The following is a 16,072-nucleotide window of genomic DNA, read 5'->3' as shown; positions in this document are numbered from 1 at the left end:
TGTGACTGTGCGTTTTTTCCTTTACCTCATGTTCTAAGAAATAAAAGCTTGTTATCCCATGTAATCTGCTCTGTGAAGTTTCTACCGCAACTGTGGCTATCCAGAAGCTGTGCAACAATATATAATATGGCTTCTCTGTCGTGCCCAGGATTGAAACTTGTTTTCCATTGCTTTCAAACTTCTAGTTAATTAGCTTAGTTGTTGCCATCTTCTGCGATGGAGAACATGACATCCGCACAAACCCGTGTAGTATAGCTGATTGGTGGACCAGGTTATTGGCTTCTCCTCCTGCAGCTACAAAGAACATAAAAATTATTAAAATTATCACTTTCACATGTTGAAAATGATTTTATGATTATAAGTTATTAAATGTAAACTACTATAGAGATAAAAAGTTTCACAACTTTCCAATGTTCTTTGTGTTTTAATTTATGACCATTTTCAAGATTTCAGTCTTCTGTCAGTAAACTAAAATATTCTCATTTACATCCAAAAAGAAAAAACACCCGTTAAGATGAAGTATGTCTGATAACTATAAAAATCTAAATGAAATGTATTGCTCCTGCTGTGCTCCTCCATATGCTGCTCCTGCTGTTTCCCTTTTTAATGCTCCTGCTGTGCTCCTCTATGTACTGCTCCTGCCATGCTCCTCCTTGTACTGCACCTGCCCTGCTCTTCCATGCATGTACTGTGCTTACTGTGCCCCTCCATGCATGTACTGCCCCTACTGTGCCCCTCCATGCATGTACTGCCCCTACTGTACACCTCCATGTACTGCTCCTGCTGTGCTCCTCCATGTACTGCTCCTGCTGTGCTTCTCCATGTACTGCTCCTGCTATGCTCCATGTACTGCTGCTACTGTGCTTCTCCATGTACGGCTCCTGCTATGCTCCTCCATGTACAAGTCCTGCTGTGCTCTTCTATATGCTGCTCCTGCTGTTCTCCTCCATGTACTGCTCTTGCTGTGCTCTGCCATGTACTGCTCCTGCTGTGCCTCTCCATGCACTGCTTCTGCTGTGCTCCTCTATATACTGCTCCTGCTGTGCCCCTCCATGTACTGCTCCTGCTGTGCTACTCCATTTACTGCTCCTGCTGTGCTCCTCTATTTACTGCTCCTGCTGTGCCCTTCCATGTACTGTTCTTACTCTGCCCCTCCATGTACCAGTCCTGCTGTGCTCCTCCATGTACAGCTCCTGCTGTCCCCTTCCATGTACCGCTCCTACCCTGCTCCTCCATGTACTGCTCCTGCTGTGCTCCTCCATGTACTGCTCCTGCTGTGCTCCTCCATGTACCCCTCCTGCTGTGTCCCTCCATTTACTGCTCCTGCTGTGCCCCTCCATGCATCACTGCTGCTGTGCTACTCTATTTACTGCTCCTGCTGTGCTCCTCCATTTACTGCTCCTGCTGTGCCTTTCCATATACTGCTCCTACTCTGCCCCTCCATATACTGGTCCAGCTGTGCTCCTCCATGTACAGCTCCTGCTTTGCCCTTCCATGTACCGCTCCTACTCTGCCCCTCCATGTACTGCTCCTGCTGTGCTCCTCCATGTACTGCTCCTGCTGTGCTCCTACATGTACCGCTCCTGCTGTGCTCCTACATGTACCGCTCCTGCTGTGCTCCTCCATTTACTGGTCCTGCTGTGCCCCTCCATTTACTGGTCCTGCTGTGCCCTTCCATGTACTGCTCCTACTCTGCCCCTCCATGTACCAGTCCTGCTGTGCTCTGCCATGTACAGCTCCTGCTGTGCCCTTCCATGTACCGCTCCTACTCTGCCCCTCCATGGACCAGTCCTGCTGTGCTCCTCCATGTACCACTCCTGCTGTGTGCTACCTGAACCCTGACACCCCTCCGGCAGTACCTGAGCCCGACTCCAAATCTGCGGTACCTGATGCCTGACACCGCTTTGGCAGTACCTGAGCCTGATACAGCTCTGGTGGTACCTGAACCTGTTACCGCTCCTGCGGTCCCTGAGCCTTACACCACACCTGGAGTACTTGAACCCTGATACCACTCTAGCGGTATCTGAGCCTGACACCACTCCTGCGGTACTGAACCTTGAAGCCGCTTCGTCGGTATCTGAGCCTGACAGCACTCCTGCGGTACCTAAGCCTGATACTGCTCCTGTTGTACCTGAACACTAACACCGCTCCTGTGATACCTGAACCCTGACACCGCTCCCGCAGTACCTAAACTCTGAAACCGCACCTGCGGTACCCGAACCTGAAACCGCTCCAAAGCTTCCTGAATCTGAAACTGCTCCGGCAGTTCCCAAACCTGTAACAGGTCTGGTGACACTTGAAATAGCACCAGTGTCTGTCCTGGTGAGCGTTCCAGAGTCCATACTATATGATCCTGGTCCAGCATCTGAATCCTGTCCTGCCAGTGACTGTGAGTCTGTGTCCATTCTGCCCAGTGACCCAGAACACATGTTGACTGAACAGAGTCCGAAGCCTGTCCTGCCAGTGACTTTGAGTCTGTGACCATTCTGCCTTTTGACCTAGAACCCGTGTTGTCTGAACATTGTACGAATCCTGTCCTGCCAGTGATTCCGAGCCCGTGTCCGTGTCTGCAATCCTACCCTCGAGTACTGGGGACTACCTAGGAGTGGTAACTGGTGGCTACCTGCAGCTCAAGTCTAACTCCACCATCAGGTACTCTAGTGATCACCACGTAGCCACTTAGCTACGCCCCTCCTAGACTAGCCCGGATCATTGAACAGTGGGTCCACGATCCACATGTGTGACAAATACAGTATATACAACTACATAAAATAAAAAGGAATAACGAAAGAAAATTACTAAACCTGATGTTGCAGTAATGGCTGTTATCTTTATGGAGGAAGCACTCCGATTAGGAAAATGGAACACTCTCACAGCGAACTATGTCTTCCAGAATGAACAATGACAGAAACCCAAACTCCGATTTTTATTAGTTCATGGTTACACCCTCATATTTCCCCTTGATGAGCTCATATGGGGGTTGGTTGTGGGAGGTGCTAGGTTTATCAGAATTTTATGAGATCCCTAACTTTAACCCCTTAACAACATCTGACGTACTAATACGCGTCTGTGCCCTGGGACTTAAGAGCCAGACACGTATTAGTACGTCATCGCGATCGCGCGCGCACACAGGCTGTGCGGGCGCGATCGCCGCCGGGTGTCAGCTGATTGTCACAGCTGACACCCGGTACTATGTGCAGGGAGCGGTCCTGCACCGCTCCCAGCACATTATCCCCTGCGATGCTGCGATCGAAGTCGATCGCGGCATTGCGGGGGCAAGGGGAGGTGATCGCCGATGCTCACCTCCTCTTCCGGCTTCCAGCGCAGTCTGCAAAGGCTTCCCGGGTGTTGCCATGACGACCCGATGTCGTCATGACAACATCCGGGTCACCAGACAGCAGGAAGATTGTTTGGACATGCGCAGTGCATCTCCAAACAATCTTCACACTGTGCACCGCTGACAGCCTGCATGGCATAGGGATGGTGCTCCATTCCTATGCCATGCAGGCGATCAGAGAAAAAAAAGTAAAAGTCCCAGAGTGGGACAAAGTAATAAAGTGTATAAACTGTCTGAAAGTGGAAAAAAAAAAAAAAAAATTGCAAAAATATATATATAAAAAAAAAAATAATAATCCACCAAAAATAAAAATATAATATACCCATCAATAAATATTATTATAAAAAAAAAAAAACAATAAAAGTACACATATTTGGTATTGCCGCGTCCGGAACAACCTGACCTATAAAAATGTCCCACTAGTTAACCCCTTCAGTGAACACGGTAAAAAAAAAAAAAAAAACGAAGCAAAAAACAATGCTTTATCACCATACTGCCAAACAAAAAGTGGAATAACACGCGATCAAAAAGACGCATATAAATAAAAATGGTACCGCTGAAAACATCATCTCGTCCCGCAAAAAACAAGCTGCCATACAGCTCCATCAGCCAAAAAATAAAAAAGTTATAGCTCTCAGAATAAAGCAATGCTAAAAAATATTTTTTTCTATAAAATAGCTTTTATTGTGTATAAGCGCCAAAACATAGAAAAATGATACAAATGTGGTACCGCTGTAAACGTACTGACCCGAAGAATAAAGCTACCTCATCAATTTTACCACACGCGGAACAGAATAAAAAAAATAAATAAAAAAACAATTCCTGAATTGTTGGTTTTTGTTTATTCTGCCTCCCAAAAATCGGAATAGAAAGCGATCAAAAAATGTCACGTGCCTGAAAATGGCACCAATAACAACGTCAAGTCATCCCGCAAAAAACGAGCCGTCACATGACTGTCTGCCAAAATCTGGAAAAATTATAGCTCTCAAAATATGGCGATGCAAAAACTAGATTTTACAAAAAATGCGTCTTTTAGTGTGTGACAGCTGTCAGTCATAAAAACCCCATATGATTCTGGCATTGCTGTAATCACACCGACCCGAAGAATAAAGTCGTCTAATCACTTATACCGCACAAGGAACGGCGTCAAAAATAAACTCTTGGGTTAGGATTGGGCTAGGGTTAGGGCTGGGTTTGGGGCTAGGGTTGTGCTGGGGCTAGGGTTGTGCTGGGGCTAGGGTTGTGCTGGGGCTAGGGTTGTGCTAGGGTTAGGGCTGGGGTTGGGATTTTTTTCAAAAGTAAGAAAAAAAGATGACCATATGGCGACTAGTGTTGAGCCCAAGTGCTCGCTACTTGAGTTTGCATCAGGTGCTCTGGTATGCATTGAGTATCGTGGGTATTTGAGTGACATGCTCAAGTCTCTGCCCCATATGCTTCGCGGCCAAAAAAACTTTACGGGGATTGCCTGCCATGCACGAGCGATCCCTGCATGTTTTTTTTTGGGTGTCTAATAACCGTGAAACATGCGGAGCAGGGACTCGAGCATGTCACTCGAGCACACGCTGTACATGGTGCATACCTGAGTACCCGATGCAAACTCAAGTAGCGAGCACTTGCGCTCAAGAATAATGACAACTTATTCAATATGATGACCTAATGTAAACAAATTCTGTGCCGTACCTCTGGGTTCAAAATGTTCACTATACACCTTAATAAAATCCTTGAGGGGTATAGTTTCCAAAATGGGGACACTTTTGGGGGAGCTCCACTGTTTAGGCACATCACGGGCTCTCCAAACGCGACATGGTGTCCGCTAACGAATTGAATGGAAAATCGGCTCAAATTGTTAGCGGACGCCATGTTGCGTTTGGAGAGCCCCTGTGTGCCCAAACTTTGGAGCTCCCCCACAAGTGACCCCATTTTGAAAACTAGACCCCCCAAGGCACCTATCTAGATGCATAGTGAGCACTTGGAACCCCCAGGTGCTTCACAAATTGATTCGTAAAAATGAAAAACTGAAAAAAAAACACTTTTTCATTTTTATGAATCAATTTGTGAAGCACCTGGGGTTCCAAGTGCTCACTATGAATCTAGATAGGTGCCTTGGGGGGTCTAGTTTCCAAAATGGGGTCACTTGTGGGGGAGCTCCAATGTTTGGGCACACAGGGACTCTCCAAATGCAACATGATATCCGCTAACAAATTATTGGCTCAAATTGTTAGCGGACACCATGTTGCGTTTGGAGAGCCCCTGTGTGCCAAAACTTTGGAGCTCCCCCACAAGTGACCCCATTTTAGAAACTAGACCCCCCAAGGCACCTATCTAGATGCATAGTGAGCACTTGGAATCCCCAGGTGCTTCACAAATTGATTCGTAAAAATGAAAAAGTGAAAAAAAAAACACTTTTTCATTTTTATGAATCAATTTATGAAGCACCTGGGGTTCCAAGTGCTCACTATGAATCTAGATAGGTGCCTTGGGGGGTCTAGTTTCCAAAATGGGGTCACTTGTGGGGGAGCTCCAATGTTTGGGCACACAGGGACTCTCCAAATGCAACATGATATCCGCTAACAAATTGTTGGCTCAAATTGTTAGCGGACACCATGTTGCGTTTGGAGAGCCCCTGTGTGCCCAAACTTTGGAGCTCCCCCACAAGTGACCCCATTTTGGAAACTAGACCCCCCAAGGCACCTATCTAGATTCATAGTGAGCACTTGGAACCCCAGGTGCTTCACAAATTGAATCATAAAAATGAAAAAGTGTTTTTTTTTTCACTTTTTCATTTTTACGAATCAATTTGTGAAGCACCTGGGGGTTCCAAGTGCTCACTATGCATCTAGAAAGGTGCCCTGGGGGGTCTAGTTTCCAAAATGGGGTCACTTGTGGGGGAGCTCCAAAGTTTGGGCACAGAGGGGCTCTCCAAACGCAACGTGGTGTCCGCTAACAATTTGAGCCGATTTTCCATTCAATTTGTTAGCGGATACCATGTTGCATTTGGAGAGTCCCTGTGTGCCCAAACATTGGAGCTCCCCCACAAGTGACCCCATTTTGGAAACTAGAACCCCCAAGGCACCTATCTAGATGCATAGTGACCACTTGGAACCCCCAGGTGCTTCACAAATTGATTCGTAAAAATGAAAAAGTGTTTTTTTTTCACTTTTTCATTTTTACGAATCAATTTGTGAAGCACCTGGGGGTTCCAAGTGCTCACTATGCATCTAGAAAGGTGCCTTGGGGGGTCTAGTTTCCAAAATGGGGTCACTTGTGGGGGAGCTCCAAAGTTTGGGCACACAGGGGCTCTTCAAACGCAACGTGGTGTCCGCTAACAATTTGAGCCGATTTTCCATTCAATTTGTTAGCGGATACCATGTTGCATTTGGAGAGTCCCTGAGTGCCCAAACTTTGGAGCTCCCCCACAAGTGACCCCATTTTGGAAACTAGACCCCCCAAGGCACCTATCTAGATGCATAGTGAGCACTTGGAACCCCCAGGTGCTTCACAAATTGATTCGTAAAAATGAAAAAGTGTTTTTTTTTTCACTTTTTCATTTTTACGAATCAAATTGTGCCCAGGGGAAATTGCACAACAAATTTTGGGGTCCATTTTTTCTTGTTACCCCTGTGAAAATAAAAAAAATTTGGTCTAAAGTAACATTTTTGTGAAAAAAGTTAAATGTTCATTTTTTTCTTCCACATTCAAAAAATTCCTGTGAAGCACCTGAAGGGTTAATAAAGTTCTTGAATGTGGTTTTGAGCACCTTGAGGAGTGCAGTTTTTAGAATGGTGTCACTTTTGGGTATTTTCTGTCATAAAGACCTCTCAAAGTGACTTCAAATGTGATGTGGTCCCTAAAAAAATGGTTTTGTAAATTTTGTTGGAAAAATGAGAAATCGCTGGTCAACTTTTAACCCTTATAGCTCCCTAACAAAAAAAAATTTTGGTTCCAAAATTGTGCTGATGTAAAGTAGACATGTGGGAAATGTTATTTATTAGCTCTTTTGTGTGACATATCTCTCTGATTTCAGGGCTTAAAAATTCAAATTTTGAAAATTGCAAAATTTTCAAAATTTTAGCCAAATTTCCTTTTTTTTCACAAATAAACGCAAGTGATATCAAAGAAATTTTTCCACAATCATGAAGTACAATATGTCACGAAAAAACAATCTCAGAATCAGGGGGATCCGTTGAAGCGTTCCAGAGTAATTACCTCATAAAGTGACAGTGGTCAGAATTGTAAAAATTGGCCTGGTCATTAACGTGCAAACCACCCTCGGAGCTTAAGGGGTTAAGGATATCTTTGCCCCTGGAGGTTCCAGGCGGTAGATATTGTCATTATATTTCCTATTGCGATTTTACATTTATATGGATAGCATCATCCATTGGATCAGATATTAAAGGGGTTTTCCCATCTCCAAGATCCTATCCCAATATGTAGTAGGTGTAATAATAATAATACTAGCAAATACCTCAAATTAGAAATGTAGTGTAGTATTTTTGATTCGCTATGCCACTTACCTCATTTGCAGGCAACACAGGACCTTAGGTAGCCACGGTTACGACCACTAGCAGCAAGCTAACTAACTGTCACTTTGAGTGAACGTATCCATGGATACCTAAGGTCCTGCAATACCTGCACATGAGGATAGAGACATAGCGAATCAAAAATTCTATACTACATTTCTAATTGGAGGTATTTGCTAATATTATTATTATTACACCTACTAAATATTGGGATAGGATCTTGGAGATGGGAATACCCCTTTAAGTTTGAGGGGTTAGAATGTCCTTATGGTGATGGGAGTAAATACATTATGTTTGTACCTGTGATGCCAAAAATATATCTCCCATATGTATCGGATCAATGCAAATGCCAATAATCATCACTGACCACTGGCTCCAAAAAGTCTGGGGACCAGATTAAAGGGAGCCAATGCCTTGGAAGTATACTTCCCCGCTCCTAGATAAATGAATCCCAGCCTTAGTGTCTCTCATAGTGGAACTCTACTATCATTACCAGGTCTCTGCAGGAGGTTCCTACTTCAAATGAGGTTGAAGTTTCAGCTCTTTCTTACTTTCTAGTTATAATTAGTTTACCACTTCCCCAGTTATAATTAATCCCATATGTTCAATGTGAGGGTGATATGTCTCCTCTCCAAAGATGTGTTTATGGGTTTTAATTTTTCTCCACAACATACTGCTCCTGCTGTGCTCCTCTTTGTACTGGTCCTGCTGTGTTCTTCCATGTATTGCTACTGCAGCGTTCCTCCACGTACTGCTTCTGCTGTGTTCCTCCATGTACTGCTCCTGCTGTGTTCCTCCATGTACTGCTCCTGCTATGCTCCTCTGGGTACTGCTCCTGCTGTGCCCTCCATGTACTGCTCCTGCTGTGCTCTTCCATATACTGCTCCTACTGTGCCCTTCTATGTACTCCTGGTATGCTCCTAAATGTACTGCTCCCACAGTGCTCCTTCATGTACTGTTCCAGCTGTGCTTCTCCATGTACTGCTCCTGCTGTGCTTCTCCATGTACTGCTCCTGCTATGTTCCATGTACTGCTGCTGCTGCTGCTGTGCTTCTCCATGTACTGCTCCTGCTATGCTCCTCCTTGTACTGCTCCTGCTGTGCTCTTCTATATGCTGCTCCTGCTGTTCTCCATGTACTGGTCTTACTGTGCTCAGCCATGTACTGCTCCTGTTGTGCCCTTCCATGCACTGCTTCTGTTGTGTTCCATGTACTGCTCCTGCTGTTCTCTTCCATGTACTGCTCTTGCTGTGCTCCTCCATGTACTGCTCCTGCTGTGCTCCTCCATGTACTGCTCCTGCTGTGCTCTTCTAAATGTTGCTTCTGCTGTTCTCCTCCATGTACTGCTCCTGTTGTTCTTCTCCATGTACTGCTCCTGTTGTGCTCCTCTATGTACTGCTCCAGTGATGATCCTCCATGTATTGCTCCTGCTGTGCTCCTCCATGTACTGCTCCTGCTGTGCTCCTCCATGTACTACTCCTGTTGTGCTCCTCTATGTACTGCTACAGTGATGATCCTCCACAACATACTGCTCCTGCTGTGCTCCTCTATGTACTGCTCCTGTTGTGCTCCTCCATGTACTGCTTCGGCAATGATTCCTCATGTACTGCCCTTGCTGTGCTCCCCCAGGTACTGGTCTTGCTGTGCTTCTCCATGTATGGCTCCTGCTGTGCTCCTCCATGTACTGCTCCTGCTGTGCTCCTCCATGTACTGTATTGTTGTGCTCCTCCATGTATTGCTCCTGCTTTGCTCCTCCATGTTAAGTGAAAGGAACCACAGAAACTCAACAATAGAGTGGAGAGCGCATAAATTTACAGAATGGGGTTACTGAGTGCTGACTCACATAGTGTACATGTTAGGCTCACCTGGTGAGGTGGATTCACAAAGACACAGGTTCAAGTGAACCCACGGAAGGGGGATGTTGGCACAGCAGGCTGGAAAGCACCAAGAACTGCAAGGACCAAGGCAAAGGCAAACAAAGTAAGAAGGCAGGACACCCTGGAAGCTACAGAACCAGGAGGGTAGATGAACAGAGGAGAACAGAGAAAGAGGAAAATATCAGGTCTGAACAAAAACTTAGATGCAGATTTTATAAACCACGGGAGTCTACAGAGATAGTTGCAGCATAATGTGAACAGTCTTTAAATAGACGTAATGTCAAGGGTAAATGAAAAGGTCTGAGAAGCAGCAGATGCAAGATGTAGAATCTACAGCTGTTGCAGAAAAGATGCAGCTGAAGGATCAAGATGGTGGCTAGTATTTTTACTAAACCTGTGTATATGTGTATGTAGCGTACTGTCAATGTTTTGATCTACTTACATACTGCTGCATTCTCTGGTATCTAGCACTGTTCTGCTCTTCTTCTCAGTGACGTCACAGATATTCAAACTCTTTGGGTGACCCGAAAGTGACTTTTACAATGTAAGCCTATGGAGCGTCAAAATGCGGAGGGGGCACATATTTTTTTCCTAACATATAAACAGTACACAGTGGGGGGAAATAAATATTTGATACACTTCCGATTTTGCATGTTTTCCCAACTACAAAGAATGGAGAGGTCTGTAATTTTTATTGTAGGTACACTTTACCTGTGAGAGACAGAATCTTAATATAAAAAAACAGAAAATCACATTGAATGATTTTTACATAATTAATTTGCATTTTATTGCATGAAATAAGTATTTGATACAATAGAAAAACAGAACTTAATATTTGGTCCAGAAACCTTTGTTTGCAATTTCAGAGGTCGGACGTTTCCTGTAGTTCTTGACCAAGTTTGCACACACTGTAGCAGGGATTTCAGATCTTTGAGGTTTCGGGCTGTCGCTGGGCAACATTGAATTTAATTTCCTTCCAAAGAATTTCTATTGGGTTTAGGTCTGGAGATTGGCTAGGCCACTCCTGGACCTTGAAATGCTTCTTAAGGAGCCTCTGCTAAGTTTCCCTGGCTGTGTGTTTCGGGTCATTGTCATGCTGGAAGACCCAGCCACGACCCATCTTTAATGCTCTTACTGAGGGAAGGAGCTTGTTGGCTAAAATCTTGCGATACATGACCCTATCCATTCTCCCCTCAATACGGTCCAGTCCTCCTGTCCCCTTTGCAGAAAAGCACCCTCAAAGTATGATGTTTCCTCCACCATGCTTCATGGTTGGGACAGTGTTCTTGGGGTTGTACTCATCCTTCTTCTTCCAAACATGGCAAGTGGAGTTGATACCAAAAGTTCTATTTTGGTCACATCTGACCATATGATCTTCTCCCATGCCTCCTCCGGATCATCCACATGGTCAATGGCGAACTTCAAATGGGCCTGGACATGTGTTGGCGTGAGCAGGGGGACCTTGTGTGCTCTGCAGGATTTTAATCCATGACAGCATAATGTGTTACTAACGGTAATGTTTGAGACTGTGGTCCCAGCTCTCTTCAGGTCATTGACCAGGTCCTCCCATGTAGTTCTGGGCTGAAACCTGACCTTTCTCAGAATCATCCTTACCCCACGAGGCGAGATCTTGCAAGGAGCCCCAGTCCGAGGAAGATTGACAGTCAGTTGTTGCCTTCTCACCAAGCTGCTTGCCGATTGTCCTGTAGCCCATCCCAGCCTTGTGCAGGTCTACAATTTTGTCCCTGGTGTTTTCAGCCAGCCCTTTGGTCTTGGCCATGGTGGAGAGGTTGGAGGTTTTGCCTAACACAAGCAAAATCACAGTCATAAGTGGAGAGTGGAACCTTCTCATGAGTTCCTGCAGCTTCATGTTGAAGAGATGATCACTATGGTGGGAAATGATGAAATACACGGAAGACGTGCGTGATGGTCGAGAGATGACTAATGCAACTACACAATCCCACAAGACTCAGAAATTGATAGAAGGCTGTGCACAAGGTTTTACTTACGAGTAAGTATGATGGTTGGCAAAAACATAATTTCTTCTGGAAATTATGAATATATTTTTGTTCAAAAAATTTGACTCATTTCTCTAGTTGATTTTAGAGACCTCATAAGCTGCTTACCTCTCCCCGCACCTTCACAGTTGTGTGGTTGTGTGGTCAGAAGGGCATTGAAAGAAATTCTTCTATACAAATATTTTATAGCATCAATATTGAAGAGGTTGTACAGGATTAGGAAAATGGGTCTTATGTCTTTTTTTTCCAGAAACAGAGCCACTCTTGACCATGAGACACAACTAGCATTTCAACTTGGCCCCATTGATTTGAGCTGAGACGCTTATTTCCTTTTCCTAAACAATTCCTTTAAATTACTTGTTCATAATGAATTGAATCAGAGGGAAAAATGAAATATAGTAGAACATGATAATTCTTAGAAAAAATACACACTTCCCAAACTACCGGTCCGAAAACTTAACAAAACTCCCTGGGCCAAAACCACACAAAGCCTTTTTGGAAAACAGCAATTTCTTCTTCATTGATGGAAAATTGGATGACAATGGGCATGAAAGAGAGGTATGGCATGGGCTGAAATTTCCAAGACATTCCTTCTCCTGGATACCAACAGCTAAATATGGCAAGAACGTGCTAACCTGTGTTATCTTGTATCCTGCATGTGTTGGCAGCAGATATGAATGAATATTTTCGAGTGGAATTGAATTCTACTCAAAGATTACAAAAATCTACATTCACCAAACCTTGGATTTATTTGTATTTTGATTCCCTGTGGATTCAGCAAAGATGGCGGTCACTGGCCACCATTTTGTTGAGCCATAATGGACCATCAATAGGTTAAAAAATATACATATACTCACCTTACCGCTCACCTCTCTGTCCTCTATGCTCCTCACCATCACCCGTTCGTTCGTCTTCGCATCTTTTTATCAGAGATGTTCACACTTGGGCTTCTTTATGCTGGGCCAGGACTTCTGGTTCTAAAAAGGCCCAGGATGGTTGTGAACATGTACCAAATCATCTCAGGTCTCATCAGAGATGGAAGCTGTGGCCCAGCATGAAGAAGCCCAGTGATGCAGCGAGAGTTTTGGTGATGTGAGGATGCATCGAGATGGGTGATGGCAAAGTGCGGAGGGGTGAGAGAGGTGAGTAGTGAGGTGAATATAACTTTTACATCTCACATTTATCATGCTCTGGTGTCTCCAGTGACCCCAGTGCATAATATGGGACATTGAGTTCAAAGATGAAATCAAATCGAATTTCCCATAAAAATCCATGAGAACAGGCAAATTCAAATTTTTCCAGACGGAAAAGAAGCTCAAGACATATCTCAAGAAGAAAATAATCTGCCCTGTGGGTCCCAGCATAGGCTTCAGACATGATCAGTGGTTTCCTATGTCTACTTTTTTGTTACCAGCTCTGCTAATAGCTGTCTTGTCAATGTGGACGAGGTGTGTTATGGGTAAAAAGATATTTCTACATGTGATTCTCAGAAAATGACTGTGGTCAACTGTAGAGCGTGGAGAAAGTCTGCTAATCTCACTGCCTCCTGTCCAAAAACCACACGCTCAAGACTTTTCTTAATTGAGGAGCCTGATTCAAATTAAGGCTGTTCACCACCAGCCCAGCTGGACTATGAAGCTTACCTCACTGACTTGTCTAAGAAGAGGTTTAAAATGGCTCAGGACAAACAGAGGTGTAACTTGAGGCTTCTGTGTTCTAATTTAAAATGATTCAAAATACAGACATGAACCCTGAAAACAGCCCCACAACCCCATATACACACGTGGTCAAAATTGTTGGTACCCCTCGTTTAATGAAAGAAAAACCCACAATGGTCACAGAAATAATCTGACAAAAGTAATAATAATATAACAACCACTTGTATATTGGAAATAAATTAATCCAAAAAACAAGAAACTGAGTTGACGAGATCATAAAATATAACTTTTATTGAAATAAAAATCCAACATTACAAGAATGTGGCTAAAAAGAACACCAGTATACTTCATGGAATGGATGTCGTCCACAAATATCATGCAAAATTTTGTTCCATAAATACACCACCAGGCAAAAAATAGTACTAATCGAAATTGTATAGAAAGTTGGCTATCATGTTGCTAAATCACTGGCGCACCCTGAGGAAGGCGACGAAACGCGCGTTGGAGCGGGCGGTCGTCCTATACATCCACTAGCTGTCCACTAGCCCACCAGGTAATTAATATCATGGCTGTTCTTTTGTCATATTTGTTATATGTGCTATAGATCTTATTTTTTGGTCATTCGGGTCCATACATACCTATTCTCACAATATGGGATTGCCTTGAAACCATATAAATATAAATAGCGATTTGGCGTTATAGATTTTATTCTTTGGTCATTTGGGTCCAGGTATACCCATTCTCACAATATAGGATTGCTTTGCAACCATATAAATAGTGATTTGGCAACATGATAGCCAACTTTCTATACAATTTCTGTTAGTACTATTTTTTGCCTGGTGGTGTATTTATTTAACAAAATTTTGCATGATATTTGTGGACGACATCCATTCCATGAAGTATACTGGTGTTCTTTTTAGCCACATTCTTGTAATGTTGGATTTTTATTTCAATAAAAGTTATATTTTATGATCTCGTCAACTCAATTTCTTGTTTTTTGGATTAATTTATTTCCAATATACAAGTGGTTGTTATATCATATCTCTAGAGTTATATGTGATCACCATTATTTGTTATATGGGATACCATCGTGGGACTTGTGAAAGTTAACAAAAGTAATAATAAATGAAAAATCTATGAAAATGAACAAATGAAAGTCAGACATTGCTTTTCAGCCCTGCTTCCACAGAATTTTGGGAAAAAAATTAAACTCATGAAATTGAAAAGCAATGTCTGACTTTCATTTGTTCATTTTCATAGAGTTTTAAAATAATAGCAGTGTGTTCAAAAATATGAGTTAAGCACAAAATCTTGCTCCTAGTTTTTATTTCCAGCATTGGGAACATTGCAGACGGTTTTCTAATTCACAACATGAAGAGAAATGTAGATAATTTTTAACTACTTTACAGAAAATAACAAAAAATTAACATTGTTCTGTTCTAAAAAATAGCAGTGTCTGCATTTGTCTTTACAGACTCACAATATGTGTTTTCTTTGAGGATTTAGCCTTCCTGTGAATCACTAACCTAATATTTAGTTGTTACCCACAGTTTTTTAGAACTGCTTCACATCTATGTTGCATAGAATCAATCAACTTTTGGCCCCTGTCAGCTGTTTTTCCAGCCCAGGATACTTTGACTACATCCCACAATTTTTTGCCTCAGAAATGGCATTTTTGATGTCACCCCACAAGTGTTGTATCGGATTAACGTCCGGGGATTGGGCTGGCCACTCCATAACCTCAATTTTGTTGTCCTGTTGAAACACCCATTTCAAGGGCATATCCTCTTCAGCGTAAGGCAACATGACCTCTTCAAGAATTTTAATATAAGCAAACTGGTCAATGATCCCTGGTATGCGGTAAATAGGTCGGGCACCATAGTAAGAGAAACATGCCCATATCATGATGCTTCCACCATGCTTCACTGTCTTCAGAGTGTACTGTGGCTTGAATGCAGAGTTTGGGGGTCATCTGAAGAACTGTCTGCGGCCCTTGGACACAAAAAGAAGTTTGCTTTCATCAGTCCACAAAATGTTTCTCCATTTTTCTTTAGGCCGGTCGAATTGAAAAATGTATCTGCTTCAGTACATGTTTTTTTTTGTTTTTTTTTTAACAGTGGGTCTTTGCGGGGACTTCTTGTTAAGAGATTAGCTTCACACAGGCGTCTTCTGTCACAGTCCTCACAGGTAACTTGAGACTGTCTGTGATCATCCTGGAGCTGATCATTGGCTGAGCCTTTGCCATTTTGGCTATTCTTCTTTCCACTCAAATGGCAGTCTTCTGTCTTCTTCCATGTCTCTCTGGTTTTGCTTTCCATTTTAATGCATTGCTGATCATTTTAGTTGAACAGCCGATCATTGTCTGCACTTCTTTATAAGTTTTACCCTCTCCAATCAACTTTTTAATCAAAGTATGCTGTTCTTCTGAACAATGTCTTGAACAACCCATATTTCTCAGGCTTTCAAGGAGAAATGCATGTACAACATGTGCTGGCTTCATCCTTACTTAAGGGCCACCTGATTCACACCGGTTTCTTCACAGAATGATTGACCTCACTAATTGAACTCCACATTGCTATTATTTTGTACACACCCCGTAAAATTAATTATTCAGATGCACAGACTCAAAAACCTGCAGATCATGAATGTGGAGTCTGGTGGTT

This window comes from Phyllobates terribilis, unplaced genomic scaffold (assembly GCF_046119375.1).
Source record: "Phyllobates terribilis strain yellow unplaced genomic scaffold, ASM4611937v1 Scaffold_7__3_contigs__length_470593459, whole genome shotgun sequence".
Classification (NCBI taxonomy): Eukaryota; Metazoa; Chordata; class Amphibia; order Anura; family Dendrobatidae; genus Phyllobates; species Phyllobates terribilis.
This window is presented reverse-complemented; position numbering follows the sequence as displayed.